General features: G+C 38.2%; 1 protein-coding gene and 1 pseudogene across 4 annotated transcripts in view; one reads left to right on the top strand and one right to left on the bottom strand.

The window, feature by feature from the left end:
• The window catches only part of BBS9 (Bardet-Biedl syndrome 9), a 474925-nt gene that overhangs the window by 113723 nt on the left and 334218 nt on the right, over nt 1-26984 (bottom strand). The window lies entirely within an intron of this gene.
• Nucleotides 15366-16129, top strand: LOC112825054 (small ribosomal subunit protein eS6-like; annotated as a pseudogene).

The raw sequence follows: 26984 nt of genomic DNA, 5'->3' as shown, positions 1-26984 counted from the left end.
GGCTCTTCTGTAGCCAAGTTCAGTCGAGTTTCAAAGTAAAATGTCATGAGACCATGTATCAGATATGTACCAAAAACCATGCAAGGTTACATGTATTAGATTCCTTTTTTTATTCCTTCAGCAATTCTATTAAAACACACACACACAAACATACAACTTTGCCTGCTCTTGACTTATTCTCTAAAAATCCTCTGAGGCTTGTTAATCAGGGAGCTAAATGTTGGGTTTTTTTAAATACCTTATTGAAAATGCTGGAAAATTTGGTGATTTAAATAAGATGTTTATAAAGTACACTATGAAAAGGCAGAGGGAAAACAAAACTCATACTCAGCCCAAAAACTTCCAGTGTAAAAAGAGCAATCGTTAAGTCCGCACCATGCCCTCCATTTTCTAATACTTGGTAAACAGTGGGTATCCCATAAATGCTGGCTGAATTAATGAACCTCAGAGTCCACCTAAAACTCCAGCAAAACTAAACTGCCTCTTAAATCCTAGACATACTCAATCAGGCATTGTCAGGGTCCCAATTTGAATGGAACCCAAGTGATGTCACATGGAAACAACAAATCTCAATATATCTGTCATCTACTTAAAAAAAAAAAAAATTGCTTCAGTTCACCTTTAGCCACAGCTGCCTAACACCAGGCTACAGACAGCTATAATGACTGCCGAAATGAATTGTTTGTTCACATTGGCTGCCCCTTGGTCAGAAAGACACACTTTCTGTCTAGGGGAGATCTGGAAGCAGGCAAGAAAAAGGGCATACTTCCCACAAACAATATTATTTGTGATAGTGTTTGCTGCAGACTCCAACATGGGAAAGCCCCTGCAATAAGGAAGAAGAAAAAATTTACCATGTCTAAACTTTTACTTTGGTTGAAAAGATCCAATTTGTATCCAAAAGAATTGTTCTTTTAACAGAAACAGTGAAATAAGGTTCAAAATGAAAAGAGAAAGGGCATGATGAATCAAATGCCAGATAAGCATGTAAGTGCTTCATTATCTGTGTGCTCAACTTTTAACTAGATAAAAGAGAACCCTAGGTTTTTAACTGGAAGGCATAGAAAGAATCTAATTCTTAGCTACTTTTGCTACTGTGTTATTTTGTATAAACAGGACAGGGGACTAGATTACATTCTATTACACTTCTCATGAAGTAAAAACCTAGCATTCCCCTATAACAAGCATTTAGCTGAAATTCCTAAACCAAACCCAGGATTAGAATACATTTTTAACCATGCTATCATTTGGGGGTAGCTATTAAAACAACAGGGAAAATGTACCCGTTAGTAAAAAAAAATATTCAGTCACACATGATTTGTCTTCATAAAAAGAGACCTGCTAATTGGCCAAATCACCTGATGCTTTGGAACACTGAGGTATGATCGTTGACTCTTAGAAGTCATGATGGTTTTACTGGTCTAGGATTCTAATTTTCCCTGACACCAATCTACCCTTGCCAAATGCCTTGAGAATTCATTTAAAACTGGTTTTAGAAAAACAAATTATTCCTGAGAAATTTCTTTATACTATGTACTTTTTTTTTCTTTTTTAACCTTTTTTTTTTCTTTTTTAATGTTCTGCCCAGAAGAATATGAAAGGTGGGCAGTGCTGGAATATAGACTTTGGCTGGGACTTTTAAAACATATACCACTGATACATAAAAATATTAAATAAGACAATAAATCATTGGCAAGTGACACAGGGACAAATTTTGCTATTTCTGCAAAGTTTATTCATCAAATAGACAGGTAACTTAATCAGCTCAAAGGAAACTAACTCCAATTCCTGGCTAATATAATGCTAAAAATACAACTGATCTCAAACCTGATTACTATTTTTACCTTCCTCCCACCCTCCACTCCCCCGCTGACCAAATTTTTACCTCTTTCCATAAAATTACCTACTTATAGCCAAGTGAAACCCCAATTTAAAAAATAGTAATTAATGGAATCAAGCTGTAAAAAAAGAATGAATGTTCTCTGGACCACGATTACTCATTGAACAGATCGCAGTTAAAGCTGGAATCTATGGTTGGCAATGATAGAGCTCGTTTTACAAACCCTGGAGAATGCCACAGTTATCACTGTCCAAAAACAACATTCAAGAGGTCTGATCTGAATAGTTCCTAAGTTCAGAATATTTTAGACCACATTCCGACAGGCAGACATGTCAGTAATTACGTAGCCACCCACACAGCCTTGAGTGCCATCTCCAATGAAGGCAAATGATGGAGAGATGGGTACTTAGTTGGTTATCCTAAGAGCATTCCTTTAGCTAAGGCTGCTAATGCTAAGACACATTATTACATGTGATCAATTAAGGCATGCTGATAATCCACCCAAAAAAGCCAAAAGAGAAACTGGAGACTCCAATAGTGTTCATGATGGTGTTGAGCATTTCCTTCGTTCCAGAGTTTAAGAGGTAAATGTGGCATTTTCACAATAGAGTGAAATTGTTGAGTTTTCTCTTTCTATGCATCTTTTTTTAAAACATCTAGTTTTTCAGAGTCCATTTCTCTTGAACACCAGTGGTTTTATTTTTGCTTTTTTAGATAAAATACATAATAGTTACACCACTACTATCTGGTAGTACTTTGGCAAGACATGTACAGGGCTATATGGCTCAGACCACATGGAAATAATACAAAAGTCAATGAGTGGAGCTTCCTGGTTTCATATAGAGTAAAACGAGGGTAAATTATTGGTATTTCTACAATCATAGGTTGTTGGGACATTATAACTGGAGGAGGTCTTGCTGAAGATATGTTGTACGTGATTTCTTCTGTGCTATAAACTCCTCCAGGCCAAAGACTGTTTTATTGTTTGGTGTACCCCTTCCATAGCCTTAGTCCCATAACAGGCATTTACTGTAAGTTTACTATACTGAAGCAAAATAAAAAGCCTGACAACTCAGCGCAAGAGTGTCCACTAAGATAGCAATTTATAGGGGCGCCTGGGTGGCTCAATCAGTTAAGTATCCAGCTCTTGATTTCAGCTCAGGTCACGATCTCAGGGTCCTTGGATCAAGCAGGCATCAGGTTCTGCACTCAGTGGGGACTGTGCATGAGGATTTTCTCTCTCTCTCTCTCCCTCCCCCCCACCCCTCCCACTGCTCTCGTGATCGCTCTCTCTCTAAAATAAATAAATCTTAAAAAAAGAAAAAGGATAGCAATTTATAGGAGCACTACTTGGGCAATGGAAATCCATCCCTACATTCCAGGTGGACAAGACCAAGGCCTACCATTTTTAAAAAGCTTTTATATGCTATTTATTGGATCTACCATAGGTATTGAGTAGCTAGGCTCTAAATTCATAACTTCCACAAGTATTACATTACAATGAATTAGTAAATTCATTCAAGTCTTTACTATTAAGTTTATGTGATGAATGTTATAAAGACGGTAATTTAACTTTAAAATACATCATCATAGAAAAGGTCATACGATGTAAGCAGGTGAGTCAGTTTAAACTATACCCCAGAGCAGGTTCTCAACCTTGTCACTAATGACATTTGGGGTCAAATAATGTTTTGTTGTGCTGGCCTGTCCTGGGCACTGTTAGAAGTCTAGCAACACTCTGGACTCTATAAACTTGATGTCAATAGCACCCTTCCCCCAGTTGTGGCAACCAAAAATGTCTTGTGACACTGCCAAATATCTCCTTAGGGGCAAAATCACCCTAGTTGAGAACCACTGCTCTAGAGTCTGAGTTTGTGCTCAAAGGAGTTACCCTTCTATAATCAGAAGAAAAGCTCACATCAGAGGTGACTTAAGTTATTGGTGTCTCTACCAATACCGAAGACTTTCTAATTACCATAATGAATTTCAGAAATAGGTTCTGATTAGTGAGATCAGAGGTTGGATAATCAGCATTATGGTGTTAGAAATAGATTCACTGGCAAAATCAACTGTATTAAGATATGTGAATTGGCTGAATATTTTTACACTCATACTTTTCCTTACATAAGAGAGGGATGAGAATCCAGGAAGACACTGCGAGGATGTGGTCCAAGGCTTGAGCCGAAAAGACCCTGTGTCCTGCCTGTGGGGCAGACTTCTAGCTATCCGATGCCCACTATGAGGGTAAGTACATCCAAAGATTACTGTCCTACCTGCTTCAAGTGAATCTTTCCAGAAAGGGGGTATTCTAGTGCCTACCAGACATAGATTTGAGCTTCACCCAGCCTACTACAGTACAGGCTGCATGAATTGTTCCATGCTTATAAATGTTTATTTAATAAATGTCTTTGTATAAGGCAAAATTTGACATGAGACTTACTTCGATTATAGCCAGGGAGAATGGTTACAGGAAAACAGTTCATTCTCATCCATCTCAAGCTTTTTGATGGCTACCATTACTTACCGAAAAGAATTTTGACATGACCAAATTGGCAAAGATAGTGTACAAGGTCAATTAAGTGCTAAGTGACAGGGATAAGTGCAATTTAAGAGCTGCCCGCAAAGAACTAACAGTAAGGAAAACAAATATATTAATAAAAACAACTTCTGCTTACTATGTGTCCACTATGTGCCAGGCACAGTCCTAAGAAGTCAATGGGTATTATTCCTAAACCTTTCAACAACATTTTAGGTAATTATTATTTTTGACTTATGAAGAAAACAAGGTTCAGAGAAGTTAAGCAACTTGTTCAAAATCACAGAGCAGGGGTGCCTAGGTGGCTCAATCATTAAGCGTCAGCCTTCAGCTCAGGTCATGGTCCCAGGGTCCTGGGATCGAGCCCCGCATCGGGCTCCCTGCTCCGCGGGAAGCCTGCTTCTCCCTCTCCCACTCCCCCTGCTTGTGTTCCCTCTCTTGCTGTGTCTCTCTCTGTCAAATAAATAAATAAAATCTTTTAAATAAAAAAAAAATCACACACCCGTGCCCAAATTCAAACCAGGGGTGCCTAAAACCTCCAAAGCCCAAGCATTTCCCAACCCACCACACTATAGCTTTAGATAGATACACACACACACACGCACACACACGCACACGCACACACACACGCACGCGCGCACACACGCACACACTGCTAGATGACAAGCGTTATACAAATGACTGTTGGGTTGAGTTAACATATGAAAAATCTATAAACAAGTCTTCCCCACCAACCTGATTTCCTGGGGATAAAGGGTCTACAGATTCTTCTGTTGGTCCCTCTTTTAAGTAAATCCACATTTGAATGTTTGAACGCCTGTGGTTCAGAAAAGCACTCACAGTGCTGAACATCACTCCTACTGTCTTCCATCGACATCTCTGTTACCTGTCTGGCCCTGGAGTCATTGAGTTTGCAACCCCTGCAATAATCACAAACCTTTCAAACATAAAACAACTACAACAAGTATGGAGAAACAGAAATCACCCACATGACAAGTGATTAAATCTGAATCTGGGTTCTGGTTCTGTCCCAACACTCCCTGTAGTTTTTGACACCATTAATCCCCTCAAACTTCAGCTTTCTCCTCCATAAAGGAGAGGTATTTGCTGCGGAGCTCAAATGAGATGCAACATAAATGTGTTTGTCACAACACCTAGCACATAGTAAGCACTCAGTACAGCTTAGCACTGTTACTGTTATTATTATTTATTGTTCTCTGGCTAAATACCCAACCAACCAACTTTTTATTAAAACAAAAAACTATTACATACAGTAGCAACCCCTTCCTTTGCCTTTTCATCTCTAGTTTACAGGCCCAAAAACTTCAGCATCTCTTCATGGGATTGATTTAACCCACAAGTTATATACATTATTTACCAACATGTGTAGCATAATTCCCACACCCTACACTTTCAAAGCACCTGTATGTCCCCTTCCATTATATCCATCACATTCAGAATAACTTGTTTGATCATTTTAAGCTCTGGGAAGGCAGGAATTGTGTTTTATCTTATTTACTGTTGTGTCCCTGCCACCTAGTATAGGGCCTAACACATAGCAGGGATCAACAAATATCTGAATTGGAACTGAAATAAACTCCATCTGGCATATCTTGGAAAAGTAGCATCTTGGCTTAACACTACTATCTGAAGCTTCTCTCAGAAGTAGAGCTAATGCCATGGTGAGCACTGTGAATAGTACAAGACCGATGAATCACGGATCTGTACTTCTGAAACAAATAATGCAATATACGTTAAGAAAAAAAAAGAAGAAGATAGCAGGAGGGGAAGAATGAAGGGGAGTAAGTCGGAGGGGGAGACGAACCATGAGAGATGATGGACTCTGAGAAACAAACTGAGGGTTCTAGAGGGGAGGAGGGTAGGGGGATGGATTAGCCTGGTGATGGGTATTAAAGAGGGCACATTCTGCGTGGAGCACTGGGTGTTATGCACAAACAATGAGTCATGGAACACTACATCAAGAACTAATGATGTAATGTATGGTGATTAACATAACAATAAAAATTATTAAAAAAAAAAAGAAGTAGAGCTAATGCCTAGCATACCAGTTGTGATGTCTAAAAAATAGCACACTTCCTTAATTCCATAATGCACTTTGCTTGTTAGGTGCCCCCCCCCAGACACACCCATTCTAATGATTTTCAAATCATAATGTGTCTTATCTCTTTGTTCATTTAATGTGCTAATTTTACCTTTTATTTTCAAAGGTAATCAAATCAACAATGTGGCTTAAAATTAACATATTAGGGGCACCTGGGTGGCTTAATCTGTTAAGCATCTGACTCTTGATTTCAGCTCAGGTCATGATCTCAGGGTTATGGGATCAAGCCCCACATCGGGCTCTGAGCTGGGCATGGAGCCTGCTTAAGATTCTCTCTCCCTCTGCCCCTCTCCTCCTCCCCATCTCTAAAAAACAAAAACAAAAAATCTTAGAATCTACTAAATATATTTTTGTTTGGTATTTTGTTTGGAATCATACCTCCCAATGCCGGGATCTTCATCCAGTTCCCAGAAAATAAGTGTTCCCAGAGCATCCCTAGCTGTCCTTTGTGGGGCATTCTCTCTTCTTTTCTTCTTTTTTTAAGCTTTTATTTAAATTCCAGTTAATTAACATCAGTATAATATTAGTTTCAGGTGTACAATACAGTGATTCAACATTCCATACAACACTGGGTGCTCATCACCACAAGTACACTCCTTAATCCCCAACACCTATTTAACCCATCCCCCCCACCCACCTCCCCTCTGGTAACCATCAGTTTGTTCTCTATAGTTAAGAGTCTGTTTCTTAGCTTGTCTCTCTCTCTCTCCCTCTCTCTTCCCTTTGCTCATTTGTTTCTTAAATTCCACATATGGGTGAAATCATACGGTATTTGTCTTTCTCTGACTGACTTAATTCACTTAGCATAATACTCTCTAGCTCCATCCATGTCATTGCAAACGGCAAGATTTCAATCCTTTTTATGGCTGAGTAATATTTCATTATGTATATGTGTGCATATATATATATATATACACACACACATACATTATATATATATATATAAAATATACAAACACAATCTTCTTTATCCATTCATCAGTCAATGGACAGTTGGGCCATTTTCATAAAGGTCCCCTCAGCCTTACCTGCACTTCCCAGTGGGACCTAATGTTGGCCAAGCATGAGTTCTTTCATATGGTCTCCATAACAAAATTGTGCAGTAGAGTTGCTAGATTCACTCTGGTCATGATGAAACTGAGGCCCTTTCTGAAAGGTTTGAAAGACTGTCCACAAACATGCAGCCAGATTCAAACCCAAGTCTGTCTAGTCCTAAAGTCCATGTTCCTCCACTGCACCCCCTGTTGCTACAGAACCTTAGCTCCATGGAGCTAGAAAATTCACTTCTGCAAATTTTTCACTAATTTTTAAAAATTTAATTCTGCTTTCTTATGATCAATGAAAAAATCCATTTTGGGAAGGTAGTAAAGTATATTTCTTATTAATAAAGGCTAAGACTGATTTACCCTAGTAAACATTTGTGAGATAGTGACTTTTTCACAATTACAAAAGTAATTTTTAGTAACTATTTTCAAAATGATCTTGAGCTACAAAACTAGCCAAAAGATAGTAAATATCTATGTACATTTCTAATGTACATAAGACTAGAATAACATAAAAAGGAAAAGGATCCACAATGGTTTCAGTCCTGGCATCAATATTCTCATTTAAAGTTTCCCCTTTTAAATAAAACATACAAATAAAAACAAAAACAAAACAGGTAGAAAAACAAAAGAAAAAATATTTTTTTGCCTCAACAAAAAAAAAGGGAGAAAAAAGTAAAAAAAAAAAAAAATTACAAACACAAGCAAATAAATGTGGTATATATTAAAATGAGATCTTTTCTTGAAATGTCCAAGTCTGGATTTGATAGGATGAGAGGTCCTTCTAAATCCAAAACCTATCTTTTCTTCCCTCTAAGTGGCTGAAATAGACTATATGAGGAAGATTGTGTCTGATGAGAGAGGTACGGGTTGCAAACTAGTTCTTTTTAGTTTACTTAAATCAAACAGGTGCCACAGCTAAATGAGAATCCTCTAATAGAGTCCATTTACCAGAAATCTGAATCCATTTTCAGGGAATAACAAAAGAAAAAGATTATCATCACACCAGGAACTGATTCACACAGCCACTTTTTGTTTAAACTCTTGGTATTAATATCCAAAGATGTGATAACGAGCTCAACTTGGATAAAATAACAGGTATCACAACAATTATCCAGAGGAGAAATTTAAAATCTGGGGATAGACTGCCATGTTGGCACTTGTGGCCTGCATGAGAGATGGGAAAGATTACAGTTTAGCTTGTGAACCCTCAGGAAGCAGTTCTTTGTTTCAGCTCTCTAGAGTTTTACCCTGCAGCCATCATTTTAATTCTCCTAAGAACACCTTAGAAAAGTAGGGTTTAACAGTCCTTAGAGAAATTATGGTTTGATGATTAAAAAATAGTATTAGGAAAGATTATACACGTTATTAGGGAACTGCTCACCGCAAGAGTTCCAGGATGTCAGAAACCCATTCTGGCAGAAGAAAGGGAAAACATAAATGTTGCATAAAAAGAAACTGATATGAGGGCATAGGTGTGGTCAGGTGGAAGAAAGAGATTTTGAAGTTGGTAGTGGTAAGTATCTCCATAAAATGGGATCATGATCTGGGTTTATTTTGACTTTCTCTTTTCTCAGAAACTTAGTAATTTTCTTCGCTATCACAGTATTCTAATTTGTATGGGTGATTTCATGTATAGCTTATAGTCTACCACATCTCTGACACTGATGATTATTTTCCCTGTGATCACTAAGTTGTGATACTGGGACATCAAGTTGAGATGTTATGTTAAAAGGGACGGGGGCGGGGTGACGGCAAGGGAAAGGAGAGCCCTGAGCCTCTACCTAACTCTTTCTCAGTTTGGGCATAAGGTTTCTGTTCCCTAACGATTGAGAAAAAGACAATTTATAAAGGACAAGGACCCAGACATATCAACTGGCCACTCTGGCCAGAGCTACTGGGAAACCGGGGACCGAAGTATGGTCATGGATGAAAGGGGAAAAGAAATGGCCCAGACAACTTCTTCAGCAGCAAAAATCTGCCTTCGGCTCAGGTCATGATTCTGAGGTCCTGGGATCGAGCCCCCTGCTGGGCCTGCTCAGCGAGGAGCCTGCTTCTCCCTCTCCCTCTGTCTGCCGCTCCCCCTGCTTGTGCTCTCGTTCGTTCTTTCTTTCTCTCTCTCTCTCTGTCGAATGAATAAATACAACCTTAAAAAAAAAAAAAGATTGCTTGGTATGTTAGAAACTCAAGGCCTTCGACTTAACAGTTTGATTCCCAGTTTTGCTGTTTCTCCAAATATTCTTAATTAATATATTCCAAATGGAGACCTACTATTCCACTAACTTAGAAGGAAAGAATATAATATCAGTATCTTGTCTGGAAAAAAAATAGCATCTGGAACAAATTTCTGTTTAAGAAATGAGGATACCAATGGATTACAATGAATCTTTGGCATATGTCCTTAAACAAAGAATATTTTTTAAGAGTAAAGATTTGTCAGATTATACAGGAGTAGAGGGGACATTCAATAGTTGGGTTCAAAGGATTTCCAATATCAAAAAAATGGATAGAAAGAACTTTTGCTTTCTGTAACGCTGGTATTGAATTTCAATTTCTAAAATAAAACATGTCGTTGACTTTGGACATGCACATGATGAGGAGAAAGGGTAAGACATCACTGAACAAGTCATAAATTCAACTTGGTCTCAATAAAAGATATTACTAGCTAAGACAATGAAGCATGTTTTCTTGGCTGGTAAGAGCACCAGTGAATATCAGCTCTGGTCTCAAGCAGCTAAAGAGATTAGGAGAAAGAAAAAGGCTTCCCGAGGATCCCACGCTTCATCTCAACAGTTACCAGGGCCACCTCTGAACAGGCAACTTCTGCAGAAAGACAGAAGTTACTGAGATTTTTTTCAGCATCTATAAAAACAACAACAATAACAAGTTGGCTTCTATGTTGGGTGAGGGAAAAGAGTAGGATCTCAGCTTTGTCCCCCAACCTCACAATTCTGAACAAACCTATGCCTTAAAAATCGACACGTTTAAAAGTTAGTCAAGGATCCCTGAATATATAAAAAAGTATTGGAGAAATCTATTCACTTTAAAGAATAATAGTTAACAGACTCACTTTCATGTTCAGCAACTCTCTGAACGCACTAAAACCAGAATCTGATTTAAAGAAATTTTGTTTCTTTACAGCTTTTTCTCAGAGCACACTGATACAGCCCCAGAGGAGATACTTGGCCTGCTGGCTCCCTCACTTCCAGGGGTTCTCTGCGGGGCTGCCCCTGACCCATACATCCATGAGGAGATCATGTACAGCCCATCTGAATAATACGAATTGGCTCCTGTTTGTAAGGGGAACTGCTCCAAGACTGCCGCTGATTGTAAGCTGAAAAACAAGTTAGCCTAGAAGATTCAGACTGAGTGAAAACTGCCCCAGATTCAACTTTGGCAGGGAGTCTTGAGCTAAAAATTACATCCCTGAATTTTGGAGAGGACAGAGACCACTTTGGTGTTCCCCTACACATTCCCCCAACCCCTGAAAGAGCATAAAAAAAGAAAAGATTAATTTCCAAAGTTAGGAAATTAGGCTTCAACCCACCATTGTGTGGTCATAAGAATTACACCCAACTACTCATGAGTCATAAGGCACTGGATTCAATCAGTGAATGAATTCATCTTTTTTCCAGTGGCTATCTCTACTGCACCAAAGAACTGGCAAAAATGAACAAGTTGGGGAAAGTGAGCCACTGGCCTTCTTACAGTTCACACCTAATCAACTACTTAATTTTGGATTTGAATGTATCAACTAATTTGACCATATCTTCCCACTCTCATCAAGGCTGATTATTCACTACATCCCACCACGTCCACCTTATACAGACCCAGAAGAAAAATTCCTCTCAGTATTAGGGAGGTCAATCCGATACTGAAAAACCAAACAACAACAGATAAACAAGCACACAAAAAACTAAAACAAGAAAAAGAGGTGTCCTCTGTTTCTTTAAAACATTAAGAATCTTTTAAAAGGATGTGATTCCAATTTTGTACTGACTAGAGAGAAATCAAATCTGTGGCTCATGCCTAGCAATGTAGGAATATTTTATATATATTTTCATCCAGACTGCTTGAGACTTACTGAGAAATCTACTTTGATTTAATTTACCTTTTTTTTTTTTTTTAGACTGTCTTGGGTACTACTGGGCTGCCTTGACTAATTAACAAGTGCAACTTCTTGCTAAATTTGATTTAAGTGGTTCATCCAAGGCTGAGCACAATAAAAACAGTCTCAATTCAGTTCAAGTAACATCAGTAATGTTTAGGTCTCAATCCAATAAGTCTCATTTCAGAACATTTTCTCCATATCACCTTAATACTAATGCCAAGTACCTGCTGATCATTTACTATGCGCCTGGTACCTTCCCTCAAAAAGGAGATTCTTGTATTTGAAAGCCTAAAGGTAACATTGTGTAAAAGTTCAAGTGGAGATCAAACTAGCATCTATTAAACCAAGGAAAATATCACACGGTACTAAATTCAGCAGTAAACTTCAAAGTATTTCCTGTAAATGATCTTGATGAGCTTAATAAACGAAGGCTGGAGTTGTTAGGAGAGACTCCCTGGAGTTTGGAGAACCTAAATTTGTTGTGTTGAAGAAGTCTGTAGGTGATTCCAAGCAAGGTATGTGCGCCAGTGAAGGCACAGAGGTAAGACTCTGTTTTCATGGGCTAATGACATCATGTTTTCGTAAATCAATGACGAGACCCATGTGAAAAAAAAAAAGCAAAAGTTATAGGATAGAAACTTCTGGAAAATCAATTATGTGAGGACATAACAAATCAAATCAAAGATTTGAGCTTGGTGATTACAGGGGCCAAAAAGAGTGCCCCGTCTTTCCATCTCGGGCCAGGTCAATATTGAAAGTAACTACTTCTCTTTATGGAGTATAAAGATTTCCTGCTCAAGGCCAAGGACCAGATTATTTTAAGATAGGCTACCAATTATCAAATATTTCAGTCTGTGTTTAAGCTATTTCCTAGAGAAAATAAAGGTGTTTATTCTTCATTTAGAATTCATGACTTACTCGAGCTATGAGATTAAAACGTAAAACTGCCCCTTCTCTTGATTTCTATCCAGAATCTGGTTTACTAATCCACCTTTAGAATGGAGATAAATAACATACTCTAATCTAAAGGAAATGAATAAATCCCATTTCCATTCCAGAAGAGCCCAGAAACAGAAACGGTAAAGTGTGTATGCCCCAAACAACAAAAGGGTCTTATCCTCTAAAAGCCACTGAAGCACTAATGCTTTAAATCCCAACATTTCTGCCAAAGTCTATAGAACCTGGAAAGATACAGGTTTAATACCATATAATTTCAACTGAACTGGAAATAGTGTGGTTTCTAACATAGTTTCAGCAGACAAATTTAAGGCTGGCTAACTCTTAAATTGAAAGAAACATATTCTAAAATTAGTAATTAGGAGAGGGAAAAGGCCAGTATAATTAGAAGCTCTAAAACTTACTACTAAACATAACGTTATTTCCAGGATATCCCTTTCTGTCTCAATTATACAACGCATTTTCTATTTTGAGCCATCCTTCATGGCATCTCATCTACGTTATTAGTTAAACTTAAAAAATAGGCCACCACAGCTTTTGGTAACAGATCCCTTTTTCAAATCTGGATTAAAAAAGAAAAGAGAGTTACAACCAAAAGACCAATCACAATGGGATACATAAGTATCAGTGATGTACGTTTTCCCCCCCATTCAAGGCAACATGGTAGTCAACCAAAAGGGAGACCCTTTCTCGCCCACTCAGTAAGCACCTGCATATAACCAGAGGTTCCTCTATTTCCCTAACTCTTACTTTCTCACTCTCTAAAATGAGAAAAAACCATACTTGTCCATTTTCTTCAAGAATATATGAGAAATGAGAAGACACTTGGTTTTTTTTCAAGAATGTTAAATTCTGAGATAGAAAAATCACAATTTTAGCCACCAGCCCCATGCTTACACTCTAATCTCTGCTTTACCTGATATAATTCACTACTAACTTCTACTCTAGCTGCTGCTTCATATATTATATAATAGTTCCAGATATTGACATTAATAAGCCAATGTTCCAATAAAAAGTGTCCCTGTTTGCAGGGTGCACATCCCTCCCAAGTTTACTACTAACAATAACTGCCTCAAAACCTAGCATCATATTTAACTCACAAGTCCTCCTTTATCCACTTAAGTATTAAGTAAGTCACCAAGAACTTTCAGTTCTGCCTTCAAAATATCTCCCTGTATGTATTTCTTCCTCTCCACTCCAACCACCACTATCCTCCTCAAATCACCTCTAGTTCACTGACGCAGAGTTCAGGTAAACTGAAAGAGAGGAGAAAAGATCACTCAGACTGCGCCAGAGAGAGTGATTATTAATATTTTAGGAAATACCTTCTCAGACAATTCTGAAACTAGCTCCACATATACAAATATGTATACAAGTTTACATGAACGTGATATTTTAGGTGCTTTGCTTATTTTATGCAACATTATATAATAAATCAATAATAAATACAATAAATATCAGACCACATAATTTAATTTTAAATATAGTTTTCTATACTTGTATTTCCTAACTGATCTATTCCTCATTTTATAGAAAAGAAATACATGTGTGGAAGTTATAGGTCTTGCCCATGCTATGGAATAATTTAGTAACAATACTCAAAGTCTCCCCAATCTTGCCAGTGTTTATCTTACCTAATCTCAGTTTATACTAACTCTCCTATATCAGCCTTTTTATCAAAAATAATTTGGTCCACTCATCATTTCCCAGACACCTCGAGTATCTCCACTAACATACATTAACTTGTACTCTTCCTTCTGCCTATAAATCCTTCTTAATCTCCTCTTAAATGTGTGTCCTTCCCTCAAAATTAAACATAAGCTTTGCCTTCATTTATGCACTCATGACTCATTCATTCAACATATATTTATGCTGTATTATGCCCCAGTGCTAACGATTCAGAGTTCAACAATACACACACCAACCCTGACCCTAAGCAATTTAGCCACTAATGATCGAGGAAGACAACTATACAAGTAATAACACGAAAATGTGATAAACATTAGGTAAAGGTTCATGGCAGAGACCTACGGGGCAGCCAATAGGAGAACTTCCTCTGTGAAGCTTGAAAAGACATCCTGGTCTGTAGTGTCTCCTCCTAGGTCAGAATTCCTCTGTCATTTATTTATTTATTACGTATACTGTTCATTTTGAAACTTCGTCTATGCTCTCTTATACCATGATTTACCTTTGGGGTATATGTTCTTCTTCTCTATTTAAACAATTAGTTTCCTTACAAATGAAGAACTTGTTTTATCCTTCTTTTGTGTTCTTAGAAATTAGTACAGAGCCTTGCAATAAGCAATAGTGTATTGTTACTGTCACTGCTAACACTGAGAAATAAGGATTGGTCTATGACTAGAAACTGCCTGTTTCTAATAATTTGGAGTAATTTTTATCATTTGCAGCTTCCTCATATTCCTAATCTGTTTCTAGAGTTTAGAGTTTAGGTGACTCTCTACCGAGACTTACCTCTCTAGTACACTCATGAGCACTAGTACATGAAAACAATGCTGTGACTCCTCTTCCCTTCGGCTGTGTTGGGCTGGAAGTCAGTGAGCTTGGCACCCAAGGGTTGGAAACCCTTCAAAACAACAGAACTGCTTTGCTATATTGTACAGCCATACCCTGAACCTGCGCTCATTGGTTTGCTTGATAATACTGATTTTAGGAATATAACTTACTAGTAAATGGACAGTAAAATAACATCATCAATCAAGAATAAATTATGTTTCTCTTTTTCGTGACACCTCAGAGGCGGCAGGCTGCTTCAGGATGAAGCTGAACATCTCTTTCCCAGCTACTGGCTGCCAGAAACTCATTGAAGTGGATGATGAAAGCAAACTTCGTACCTTTTATGAGAAGCGTTTGGCCACAGAAGCTGCTGCTGATGCTCTGGGTGAAGAATGGAAGGGTTATGTGGTCCTAATCAGTGGTGGCAGTGACAAACAGGGCTTCCCCATGAAGCAGGGTGTCTTGACCCATGGCCGTGTCCACCTGCTGCTGAGTTAAGGGGCATTCCTGCTATAGACCAAGGAGGACTGGAGAGAGAAAGCGCAAATCTGTTCAGGGTTGCATTGTGGATGCCAATCTCAGTGTTCTCAACTTGGTCATTGTAAAAAAGGGGGAGAAGGATATTCCTGGACTCACTGATACTACTGTGCCTCATCGTTTGGGGCCCAAAAGAGCCAGCAGAATCCGCAAACTTTCCAGTCTCTCTAAAGAAGCTGATGTCCGCCAGTATGTTGTGAGAAAGCCCCCAAACAAAGAAGGGAAGAAACCTAGAACCAAAGCGCCTAAGATTCAGCATCTTGTTACTCCACGTGTCCTCCAGCACAAACGTTGGTGTATTGCCTTGAAGAAACAGCGCACTAAGAAAAATAAGGAAGAGGCTGCAGAATATGCTAAACTTTTGGCCAAGAGAATGAAGGAGGCCAAAGAAAAATGTCAGGAACAGATTGCCAAAAGACGGAGGCTGTCCTCTCTGAGAGCTTCTACCTCTGAGTCCAGTCAAAAATGAAATTTTCTAAGAGTGACAAATAAACAAGATCAGACATCAAAAAAAAAGGAATAAATTATGTTTGATGGAAACAAAAACATCCTGTTTAAATAGCTCCAAAAAACATTAATAACTTTGCTTCTGTTGCTGATTTTTAAGAATAATCTATATTGACTATTTTGCAGACATGTCAAGATTGTCTAAACGAAGTATGACTGATTGGATGTCTACAGTCATATAAAGCAAAATATCTGGCTCTAATGAATCATGTTCTGATTTATGTAGAATGAAAGAAATAAAACAAACAAAAAACCTGGAATAATCTCTCAAGTAAAAAAAAAAATTACAAATAAATTGCTAACAAACCTTCTTGATTGTTTTGACTAAGTCAAACCTTCCAATAAGAACACCTCTTATTCTGAAATAAAACTATATTTAATGTATTTTTTGTTTCCCTTACTAAATATTTGAAATTCTTACTCTTTTTTCAGTTAAATAATTCTAAGTTTATTGCACCTTGAATCAGCTACTATATTCTACATGATAGAATTCTGTAAGTATTCTATAAGAAATGTAAGAATTAGTATGACCATACCAATCCCACAGTCAGAAAACTACAGTGACTCCCAATTGCTTCGCAAATGAATAATAAAATTATAAAACCTGACATGTTTCTAAAAACCCTAAATTTTCCTTTAACCTAAAGGTATAACCTAAGCCCAAGAATAGACTTCAGGGGTCAGAAAGTCCCCTGAGGGGTGCCTGGGTGGCTCAATTGTTAAGCATCTGCCTTCGGCTCAGGTCATGGTCCCAGAGTCCTGGGATCGAGCCCCGCATCGGGCTCCCTGCTCCGCGGGAAGCCTGCTTCTCCCTCTCCCACTCCCCCTGCTTGTGTCCCTGCTCTTGCTATCTCTCTCTCTGTCAAATAAATAAAATCTTTAAAAAGAAAAAAAAGAAAGTCCCCTGAAACTAAAAGTAACATTTTGGGTGATTTTATGTATTTTTCTAGAGGAAAGAGCCCAAAGCTTTCAGAGTCCCATTGGAGTCTCTGACCTCAAAAAAGGTTCACAAGTATAATTTTAATATTCCCCTTTCACCACCTCCATCATACTTAATGGCCCACATCCATTATTATTTCACAGATCTGGAATTTCTAGCAGTCAAGAAAACCTACCTGCTGCCTCGAAGCAAGAGACATATGATTTCCTTCACTTAAAACACCCTAACCCTCACAAAGCTCTCTTTGAGATTCCATCCTCCACCAATCCATCCTACCAGATCTCACTGACCCAACTCACCCCGATGTATCAGAGTTACCAATCTTCAACTGTTGACAGATGACACAGCTAACTAACTGGTTGAGGACACCAGGCCAGTCCACTTGAATTGTGGGCAAATGCGCTCACAGGGGTTTTTCTGGTACACATTCCCCAGGTTGCCATGTTACAAGGACTTTTCAAGACAAGTGTTGAAATGAAACAAATAACTTGAATGATAAAAACTGTAAGCGTCCAAAGCTGGAATAATAAGGTCTTTTAAGGCAGGTTGGGTCCTACATCACCCTCTATGTCATACCATATCAGTATCCAGCTCCAACACTTATAGGATAATTTTCAGCTCTAAAATGAATCCCAATAAAAATCTGTCTTCAAATCTACACAATAGCAATTAATGTTAAAATTCATAAATAATATGTGCAATCTTAAATGAATGAAGTAAATGTTGCTTTTCTCCCTTTGTTATTACTTCAATTTTACTTTAGGGCAAGTTACTTGACAAATCTAACAGGCAACCCAAACTATTTTTAGGAACTTAGCACGACATAAGTGACAAATAAAACAAATTTCCACATCTCACATCAAATGTTTCCAACTTCTTGGATCTAAGAAATTTAGGACTAACGAATGAATAGCACTGCCACCCACAGAAAAGTTGAAATGTTAAATAGAAGACCTTTTGTTTTTTAACAACTATTTTAACAATTAACATGTCAGGATTAGTATTTCCTGACTTTTTTTTCTCCATATCTCTCAGAAGACTGCTCTCTTCTTCCAAAAAACAAATAAAAATGAAACACAATGTAACACATCCTATAAAAGTTTCAACTGATTCTCCCTCCCATTCCTTACATCTATTCCACTGTTAGGTCCGTGTCTGCATAATTCGTGGTTACCACGTAACTTTGATGAATTAGCTAATGCTCTTCTAGAAGCCCACTGCTTACATCCCTTGATTAAAATGCCCATAGCCAAGAATATATCCGTGGGGAACAACCTAATGCTATACTTTTTTATTCACAGTGTTTCCGGACACTGTATGATAAGGCATGCTGAGCCAGTACCTGCCATAGGCCAATTAAACCCATGGAATCGAGAGAATTTTTCTTACTCTTCTTAAGATTGAAATCCTGATATCCACAAAAGCTTTTTTTAAAGTGATAACCTCTATTATAAGATATTAAGGTATGCGTATGTGTGTTAATTTATATATACTTTAAAGCAGTTGCACTCATGGTAAACAAATTAGGAGGAAAAAAGTACTTCAGAAAGCATATATTCAAATGGGCTTTCCCTTTGGGATGCATTTTCATCCTTATTCCATGTAGAAACTTATTTTTAGGGCCTGTAGTTCCTCTCCATAGTGAAAGTCTGACTCAATCAGTTATGGCTAGGGTAAGTATTAAAAAAAATAGTGATGATGATGGTTAATATTTATTGGGTGCCTATTATAAGCATTTTGGATATAATATTCACTTACTTCTCTCAACAGTCCCTTTGAGACCAAAAATGTACCATTATTTTCACCAACTTATGGACAAGAAAACTGATACTGAGAAACTAGATCGTTTGCTTAAAGCCAAAATGCTAGTAAATAGAACGGCCCACTTAAACCTGGGTAGTTCAACTTCAAAACCAGTGTTCTTTGTCTCTAGGCTATAATAACGGGTCCCCCTGTGAAATAATTTACCAACTTTTTAACTTCCTTTTCTATTTATAAGAATCTGAAGCTAACAGCTATCAAGACTACACCTTAGTATATACGTTACCACTGACAATTTCAACAGATGCATTATTTGTACTTTCTTTTTTTTTTTTTTTTAAGAACAACAAAATCTCCTGATGGGATAAAAAAAATTTTAGGTATATGACAAGACAGTTAGGGCTGGGCTTTGTATCAGTACGAGTTTAATCAAGAACACAGAAACCACGTTGAATATTTTTAATTCAGGTATCTTAAAGTAGGGTTTAATGGGTATGGAGGGCTGAGAAGCCAGGCAGAGGGTGGGTGATGACTGACGTACCTAGCAATTAGCTACAGCAGGAAGCTACTACCACCTCACACGCTGGGGGGATAATGGGAAAAGACAGAGGTATCAGAGCCCAGGGACCTGGAATCACCAGACAGAACACTGGCAGACTTGTTCAGAGGGAGCTGGAGCCCTGGAGAAAATGCAGCCCCAAATGAGATGCTGCCCAAAGCAGATGAAGACAGGGAGGAACATTAACATCAAAATTCCTGCCGCCTTCAGGTCTCCTACCAGTGCCTCCCAATTGACATGGTTCCTGAGAGATGCAGCCTGCAACCCTCTGACACAGAGCAGAGTTGGAGAAGGCTAAGGAATGGCTCAGTAACCACGCGGGTTTCCACCGTGGCTTTGTTACCTATATAAATAGCCAAAGTTCTGGTCCAAATAGTATCCAAGAGTAAAGATTTCCTAAACAAAAGGCCCATACATTTACCAAAGCCAGATTTTTCACATTTTAACTATCTAAAATAGAAAACAAATTATGTTAATGTTCCTTTTTAAAGGCCAACAAAATTTTATGAACATAACATTAACTCTTTCACAGACTTTGCATGAAAAACATCCTATAAGAACCAAATGCAGATGTCACCTTTAACTAAGGCTTTATCTAATGGGATGTTTTGCTCATTAAATATTTCTCCACCTCTCTGTATTCATTGCCAGGCTCTCCATGAAGTTCCTTCAATTATGCAATTAGATTCTATGCTCAAGAAAACCTTAGAAGGTGGGTATTCTTGCTCCATTTTCTGAAATATTTTGGCCAGTGAGGTCTTTTTTCCAAGGAGCTATGATGTCATCAGCGGTACACACTCCTAGCCGCCTATCCAGCCATCATTTCTCTCGCTTCTTTCCTCACAGAATGGTGACACTCTGCCCCAAATGTGAACCTATTCCCAGATCCAGGGGGTAGATCTGAGTAGTCTAAGTCTAAGGGGGATGGAGAACCAAGAGATTTTGCCCCCTAGAGAACACGTGGCAATGTTTCAGACATTTCTGGTCTTCATACTAAAGGGGCAGGGTGCCCGCTGGCACCTGGTGAGTAGAGGCCAGGGATGCTGCTAAACATCCTATCATGCACAAGATAACTCCCACACACACGATAAAGAGGTACCAAAACCCTGGTCTAAGCCATTGGTTCTGAAAGTGAGGTTTTTGAACCAGCATCAGCCTGATCTTAAACCCAGTATCAACTGGGAACTTGTTAGAAATGCAAATTCCCTCATTCTACCCCAACTCTGCTGAATCAGAAACTCTGGATGGGGCGACCTTATATTTTAAAAGCTCCCGGATGATTCTGATGTATGCTAATGTTTCAGGGTCACTGCTCTAACAGCTCCAGGAGTTGGCCATCTATGGCCCACGGGCCTGCCACCTGTTTCTGTAAAGTTTTATTGAAACACAGTCAGTACCCATTTATTTACTTGTTGTCGATTGCTGTTACAATAGAAGAGCTGAACAGTTGCGACAGAGAACAAACGGACTGCAAAACCTAACATATTTACTATCTAACCGTTCTCAAAACAGTCTGCCAACCCCTGAAGCCAATCACGGTAATTTCATCATTCTTGCCGGTTATTGGTTTAGGAAGCACTGTTCAGGAAGGCATGAGATTATGAGGAGCAACAGGATGGGAGAGGAATGTTGGCAGACATGAGGGTGGGACGTCAGAGAAAGCATTGTTTACTTCTAAGGAGGAGAAACAGCAAGGATGTCTTCTTTTCACCTCTGGGTATTATATTGTCTGGATGTGGTAGCTAGAACTGCAGCAGCCATTTTGCAGCCAAGGGGAAAGCCAGGCTAAAGGCAAGAACAATATTCCAAAGACAGGGGAAGTGGCAGAAAGAATCTGATTTCTATATGCTAATTTTTTTTTTCCACAGTGAGGCTGTATTACATGAGGAATAAGAAAAAAAAAATAAATTGAGAGGCAAAAAGACTGGATAAGAAGCCAAAAAAAAATTTTTTTTAAAAAATGGCCAAACCCAAATAACCACAGGCGTTTTTAATTACCTTAAGTCTATGTTTTACTGTATGTATGTTTGGAACGATAATCCATACAAATTCTAAAGTAAAACAATTCTGGTTTGAAGCAAATTAAATTTTTCCCCCAACAATAGTGAAGAATAACTATTTCCTTTTCCACTGCAACCAGAGCAATTTAAACTAACAGGCCACATTTGCAGAAATATAATCAAAGGTTTACCACAGGGAGCACACAGCACAAACTCATTCTACTTGCAATCATCTTCTCCAAGAAATCAACAGCAACTAAAGAGACCACAACTTAGATTTTAATCAATTCGAATTTGTGCAGCACCAAATCCAAATGAATATTTAAAATCTTAAAAGTGTGAAGAACCTCATTTTCCACCAAATATAATATAGCCCAGCACCTATCTACACAATATATAACACAAATGGCATTGTGCTAGCTAGGTTATAGAGATACAAAAACAAGACATAATCCCCTGCCTTCAAGTAGCTTTCCCTCTGGTGGAGAAAATGATAAATAAATACATACAGAATTATAAGACAAGGAATCATAGTACAGAAGTTTGTGTTTGTAGAAACAGGAGGAGCAGATATTCTAGTCAGAATCAAAGTCACATGTGAGAAAATATTATAGAAACTGTAATTTACCACACAAATACAAATATTTCAGAAGCTGCTATTTGGAAAATTAATATTTTTAAATGTTGCATAGAGAAGGCTGTAAAGCTTATATTGTAAATTAATTTGAATATAATTATTTAAAATACATTAGTCTGCAGGAAACATTTTTTGGAGGGGGAACATTATTTGCAAAACACTATTCTTCTTAAAAGGTCCCTGTACTTGGGAGATTTATCTTCATTAATTTCTCATTATACACCTGGTAGAAGGAGGATACCATCTTTCAAGACTGATAAGGATGGTCCCAATGTCATGAAAGTCTTCCCAAGTGCAAAGAAGGGTCCATGCCAGAGCTGGAGATTAGCAGGGCCATCTAGGGTCCACATAGCCAAATTAGAGCCTGGGGTTATGGAGAGTCCAAAACCCTGTGGAACCAGGAACTAGATCAATACCCAATCAAGTCATCATAAAGAAGAGATCTAGGATGAATCATTTCACTGCATTTTGGACCAACTAGAAAAGCAATTTCTTATGTGGTTATGGTCCTACTGATTATGTTTATCATGTGGTGAGTTCCATAAACAATAAAGTTTCTATGTTCACCAGAAAAGAAAAGTAAGAGTGGTTAAAGGGATGGGGCTAATGTTGCTGCACGTTAGACCTAAGGAGTCACAGGACATTTAGAAGCCATTTGGCCCAAACAGGTCAACTATAAAATCTGCTTGTCAATGCATCCTTCAATTACCTCTTTGCTAAAGAACCTCTCAAGTTGTTAACTAATGCCAGATCTGCTAGGGACAGTATGTCCATAAATACTAGCCAACCCCCAGGTTATTTAACATCATGCCCTCATCTTATTAGATCTGAGAGGTCACCCAGCTTCAAGCTTATTTATTACATTTGGCCCATTTACTAGACTCCTCTCTGGGAGATATTTTCTCAAGTATTACATAAGAAATCAGTGCTACATTTTTTTCTGGAAAATGATCCTCCTTACGAATTTTGCTTTGCTATTATCCACTCTAAATATCAAAAGATAAATAAAATTCTCCATGATCAAGGTCTAGGCCTTCATCCAAGATTCTCATCTGCTCTTCATCTATTTCTTTTCTCTCAAAACTTAATAAACTCACCTGGACAACTTTACTGCATTTTAGATATGCTTATTGTCTCTGAAGGAATAAAAATATGATTTGTCTGTGTAAGTCATTATTTATCATTGAGCAATGACTCCTACACCCTCTTGCTTACTTCACGAATTCTCAGTCAGAGCCTACAGAGATATGAAATGGATCAACGTCTCTCTAGAAGTTATTTTGTGAGTCAGAAGTCCTTAGAGAAAAAATGAGTTTTTATCCTGAGAAATGATGAGGAGAACAATCTCTGGGAGTGGATGATTTTAGGCACTTGTGGTCAGAAGCAATCCAGCCTGACGGAAGTCCTCAGCCTGAGCCACCATTACCCATCTGCTCTACCAGCTGTGCAGAGCCCTGGCTTACCATAAAATCAACTTCACTGACCTGGTGGCAGTTCATGGTTTTGAAATTCCACTTTAACTGGAAATTTTCGAAAACAGTTCTGTAGCTCTGGTTTGCTGACAACCAACATTTGCAAATTTGGCAAGACACCCATCTCACCCCAGCTGCCTCCGATTTCCTGTCCCTGGGCGCAGTCTCCAGCTTGGCTGTGGGGCTCCACACAGCTAGCTCTGCCATTGCCTCTGGCAATGTGGTGTGGTGGAAGGCACAGTGGACGGAAGCTAAGGAGACCTGGGACCAGTCCTGCTTCTGCTACTAATGAGAATGCCCTTAAATTTCCTGGGTGTTGGTTTCCGCATCTCTAAGCTCCCTTCTAGCTCTAGTCAGACAATTGTTCCATAGCAGTTAATGAGCACCTATTATGGGCTAGGAGTGTAACAACGGATATAAGCCAAAAACCCCACCATCATAGTCTAATGATTCTCTGATTTAATACACAGCCAACTTGCCATCTTTTATGCTAAAAAAAGAAATGCTGCTAATAAATCCAAAATCAAACATCTAATTTTGGCCAACTCTTTTAAAACTTCTCCACCAACTTCTGTATAAGCAAATAGGTAACAATTTTGGAATAAATGAAAGACCATCACTTTCGTCTTTCTTCCCTTGTCCACTGGGACTTTCCATTTAAAAATCAAACAAAAGGAGGGGGCACCTGGGTGGCTCAGTCGTTAAGCGTCTGCCTTCGGCTCAAGTCATGATCCCAGGGTCCTGGGATCGAGCCCCACATTGGGCTCTCTGCTCGGTGAGAAGCCTGCTTCTCTCTCTCCCACTCCCCCTGCTTGTGTTCCCTCTCTTGCTGTGTCTCTCTCTCTGTCAAATAAATAGATAATTAAATCTCTGAAAAACAAACTGAGGGTTCTAGAGGGGAGGGGGGTGGGGGGATGGGTTAACTTGGTGATGGGTATTAAAGAGGGCACGTTCTGCATGGAGCACTGGGTGTTATACACAATGAATCATGGAACACTACATCAAAAACTAACGATGTAATGTATGGTGATTAACATAACAATAAAAAATAAAAAAAACTAATGATGTAATGTATGGTGATTAACATAACATAATAAAAAAAATCAAATAAAGGAGGATGAAACAGAAGGAAAAGAAGCTTGGATAAGTCAACAATGAGATAATTAGCCACCGGACAACAAAAAGTTGCCTGAATTGATGCTAAAAACAAAACAAAACAAAACATACTTTGTAATGATACCAGCTAAAAATCTCAGCTTATTCTACATGTGAGATATTACATTGAAAACTGATTAGAGAATAGTGTACAGGATGACAACCTAAGCACATACTCATTGCTATTTTCTACCTCTTTTGGCTTTACATCTTCCAAAGCCCGTTATGCTTAGAAGTCTAGTACCACTTGGAAAAGAGGGAATTCATAATTGAGCATTGGCATCATACATATCAGGAAAGGAAAAAATCTTGCTATTTTCATGGAAAACTAGAGATGAGCTACAGCTGAGAAATAAACAGGAGTGGTATGAAAGCAAAGGAAAAGAAATGGAATTTACATTAGCAGATTAGGGAAAGAGACTATCAATAGAAAAGTAGTGTCCTTTAGAAGGTCTGGACATGATTTTTTTTTTAAAAACATAGGTTCTCATTTTCTACCATACAAACAATTAGTTGAGTCACCTATATCAAATCACTTATCTGAGAAAAAGGATGCTGGTATTCGCTGTTTACAAAAATCTAGGAAGCTAATACTAAAATGAATATGAAATTCTGAGGAAAAAATTCACGTAATTCTATATTGTCATGAAAAGGCAAAATAACACCACAATTTGGTTCAGCGAAATAAGCAATTCTTGAGGGCCTACCATGGCCCCAGGGAATTGTGCCATGTGCCAGGTCCTCAAGTTCCAAGAATGAACAAGAAATGGCATTTACCCTTGAGGAGCTTACATTCAACAAAAACTTACATTCAACAAAAACTTTCTCAGAACAAACCCAATCTAACATATCAACATCTTATTAGTTATGGTAACTAAAGTCTCCTCAAATACGCTAAGTATATACTCTTGAGAAAAAGAAGATATTTCTGTAAGAAAATCAAGACAACACAGTCAGCTGATTCATTCAAGGGCACACAATGAAGAACAATGGAAGCAAATAAAAGATAGTAGGGTGCTTTGAGTCATAAACCTGGGTTACATGCTTTCTGGGAGCACAAAGGGCCCAGCAGCTTTTCTTTTCTTTTCTTTAGTCTTTTGTAACAGCTGGGAAAGTTCTGGGGTAAGGTGCCTGGTCCAAAAAAGTTACTGTTTTGGCTTTGCTTAGTTTTGCAAAAATAAAAAGTCTTTCAAAAAAGACTTCACATTTTTGTAGTTCATTTAACCCTCCGGATATTTTCCCATTTTGTCAACCATTTCATTTTATATCTTAGTTGAGAAACATCTCCCGCCCTCTCATCAATTGCTTTACTATTTCACATTTAATTTGGTAATGATATCCCTTCTGTCTGTAAAGAGACAGGACTTTATGATATAATACATATCAAAGATATTTAGCCAAATAAAACTGATGTCAATTGGAAAAGCAAACCTTAAGATAAAGTCCAAGATCTTGTTATCCAAAGACATGCAGGGATGTCTGCACATACTGACTCTACTGACCACTCTGTAGGTCTGAACCAAATGAATGCAATATAAGATAGACTGCTCTTGTCTGGGATGCCATAAATTATAACTCATATTGATTTTTCTCCCCTAGCTGGGAAGAGAGATCTGTGTTTGCAAAACAGTGCGTTCACCAGTCCTTCTATTGTGCCTCAGAGTCTACCAATGAATCACTGGATGGGGTGATGATCAGTTTGACACTACCTTACCAATGCACATTCAATCTATTCCACTGTGATAACTGGTTATTAATACAACCGCCAAAAGAGCAATCTCTGAATTCCTATCAGAAAGTGAAGAATTCAAGCATTTATCACTGTTTAATGGGGTCAAACATTATAGTGAAATGCATCTATTAGAACAGGTTTCAAAAAGTACTAAGAAATATGTAGGTTTGAAACAACATGAGTCGACTCACTATGTCCACGCTACCCCCCATTAATGTTAGAGAGTCCCTTTCTTTTTTTCTTGTTACATCTGTTTTATCCACTCCCTGATCTCCCTCTTTTCATCTTCCTCCTTCCACTATTTTCTATAACATCAGAGTGAAAAAATACATGCATCTTCCTGTAGCTACATTTTTCCCTAAAATAATCACTTGAACATTTAGATCACAGAGAATTATGTCTAAGGTTTGACCGATCATCAGCAAAATAAGAGACAAAATCTTTTTCAAGGCGACCAGGTCTTCTTCAGCCTGGGGTTTGGCCAACTCAGTGAGGTAACATATTTAGATTTCAGCCTAAGGACTAGTTTGCTTTCTCTTATCACTTGAATCCTCACCCTGC

The sequence above is a fragment of the Callorhinus ursinus genome, unplaced genomic scaffold (assembly GCF_003265705.2).
Source record: "Callorhinus ursinus isolate GAN/ISIS: 27379988/994484 unplaced genomic scaffold, GSC_fseal_2.0 scaffold12, whole genome shotgun sequence".
NCBI lineage: Eukaryota > Metazoa > Chordata > Mammalia > Carnivora > Otariidae > Callorhinus > Callorhinus ursinus.
Note: the sequence above shows the minus strand (reverse complement) of the source record. Positions and strands in the feature narration are given on the sequence as shown.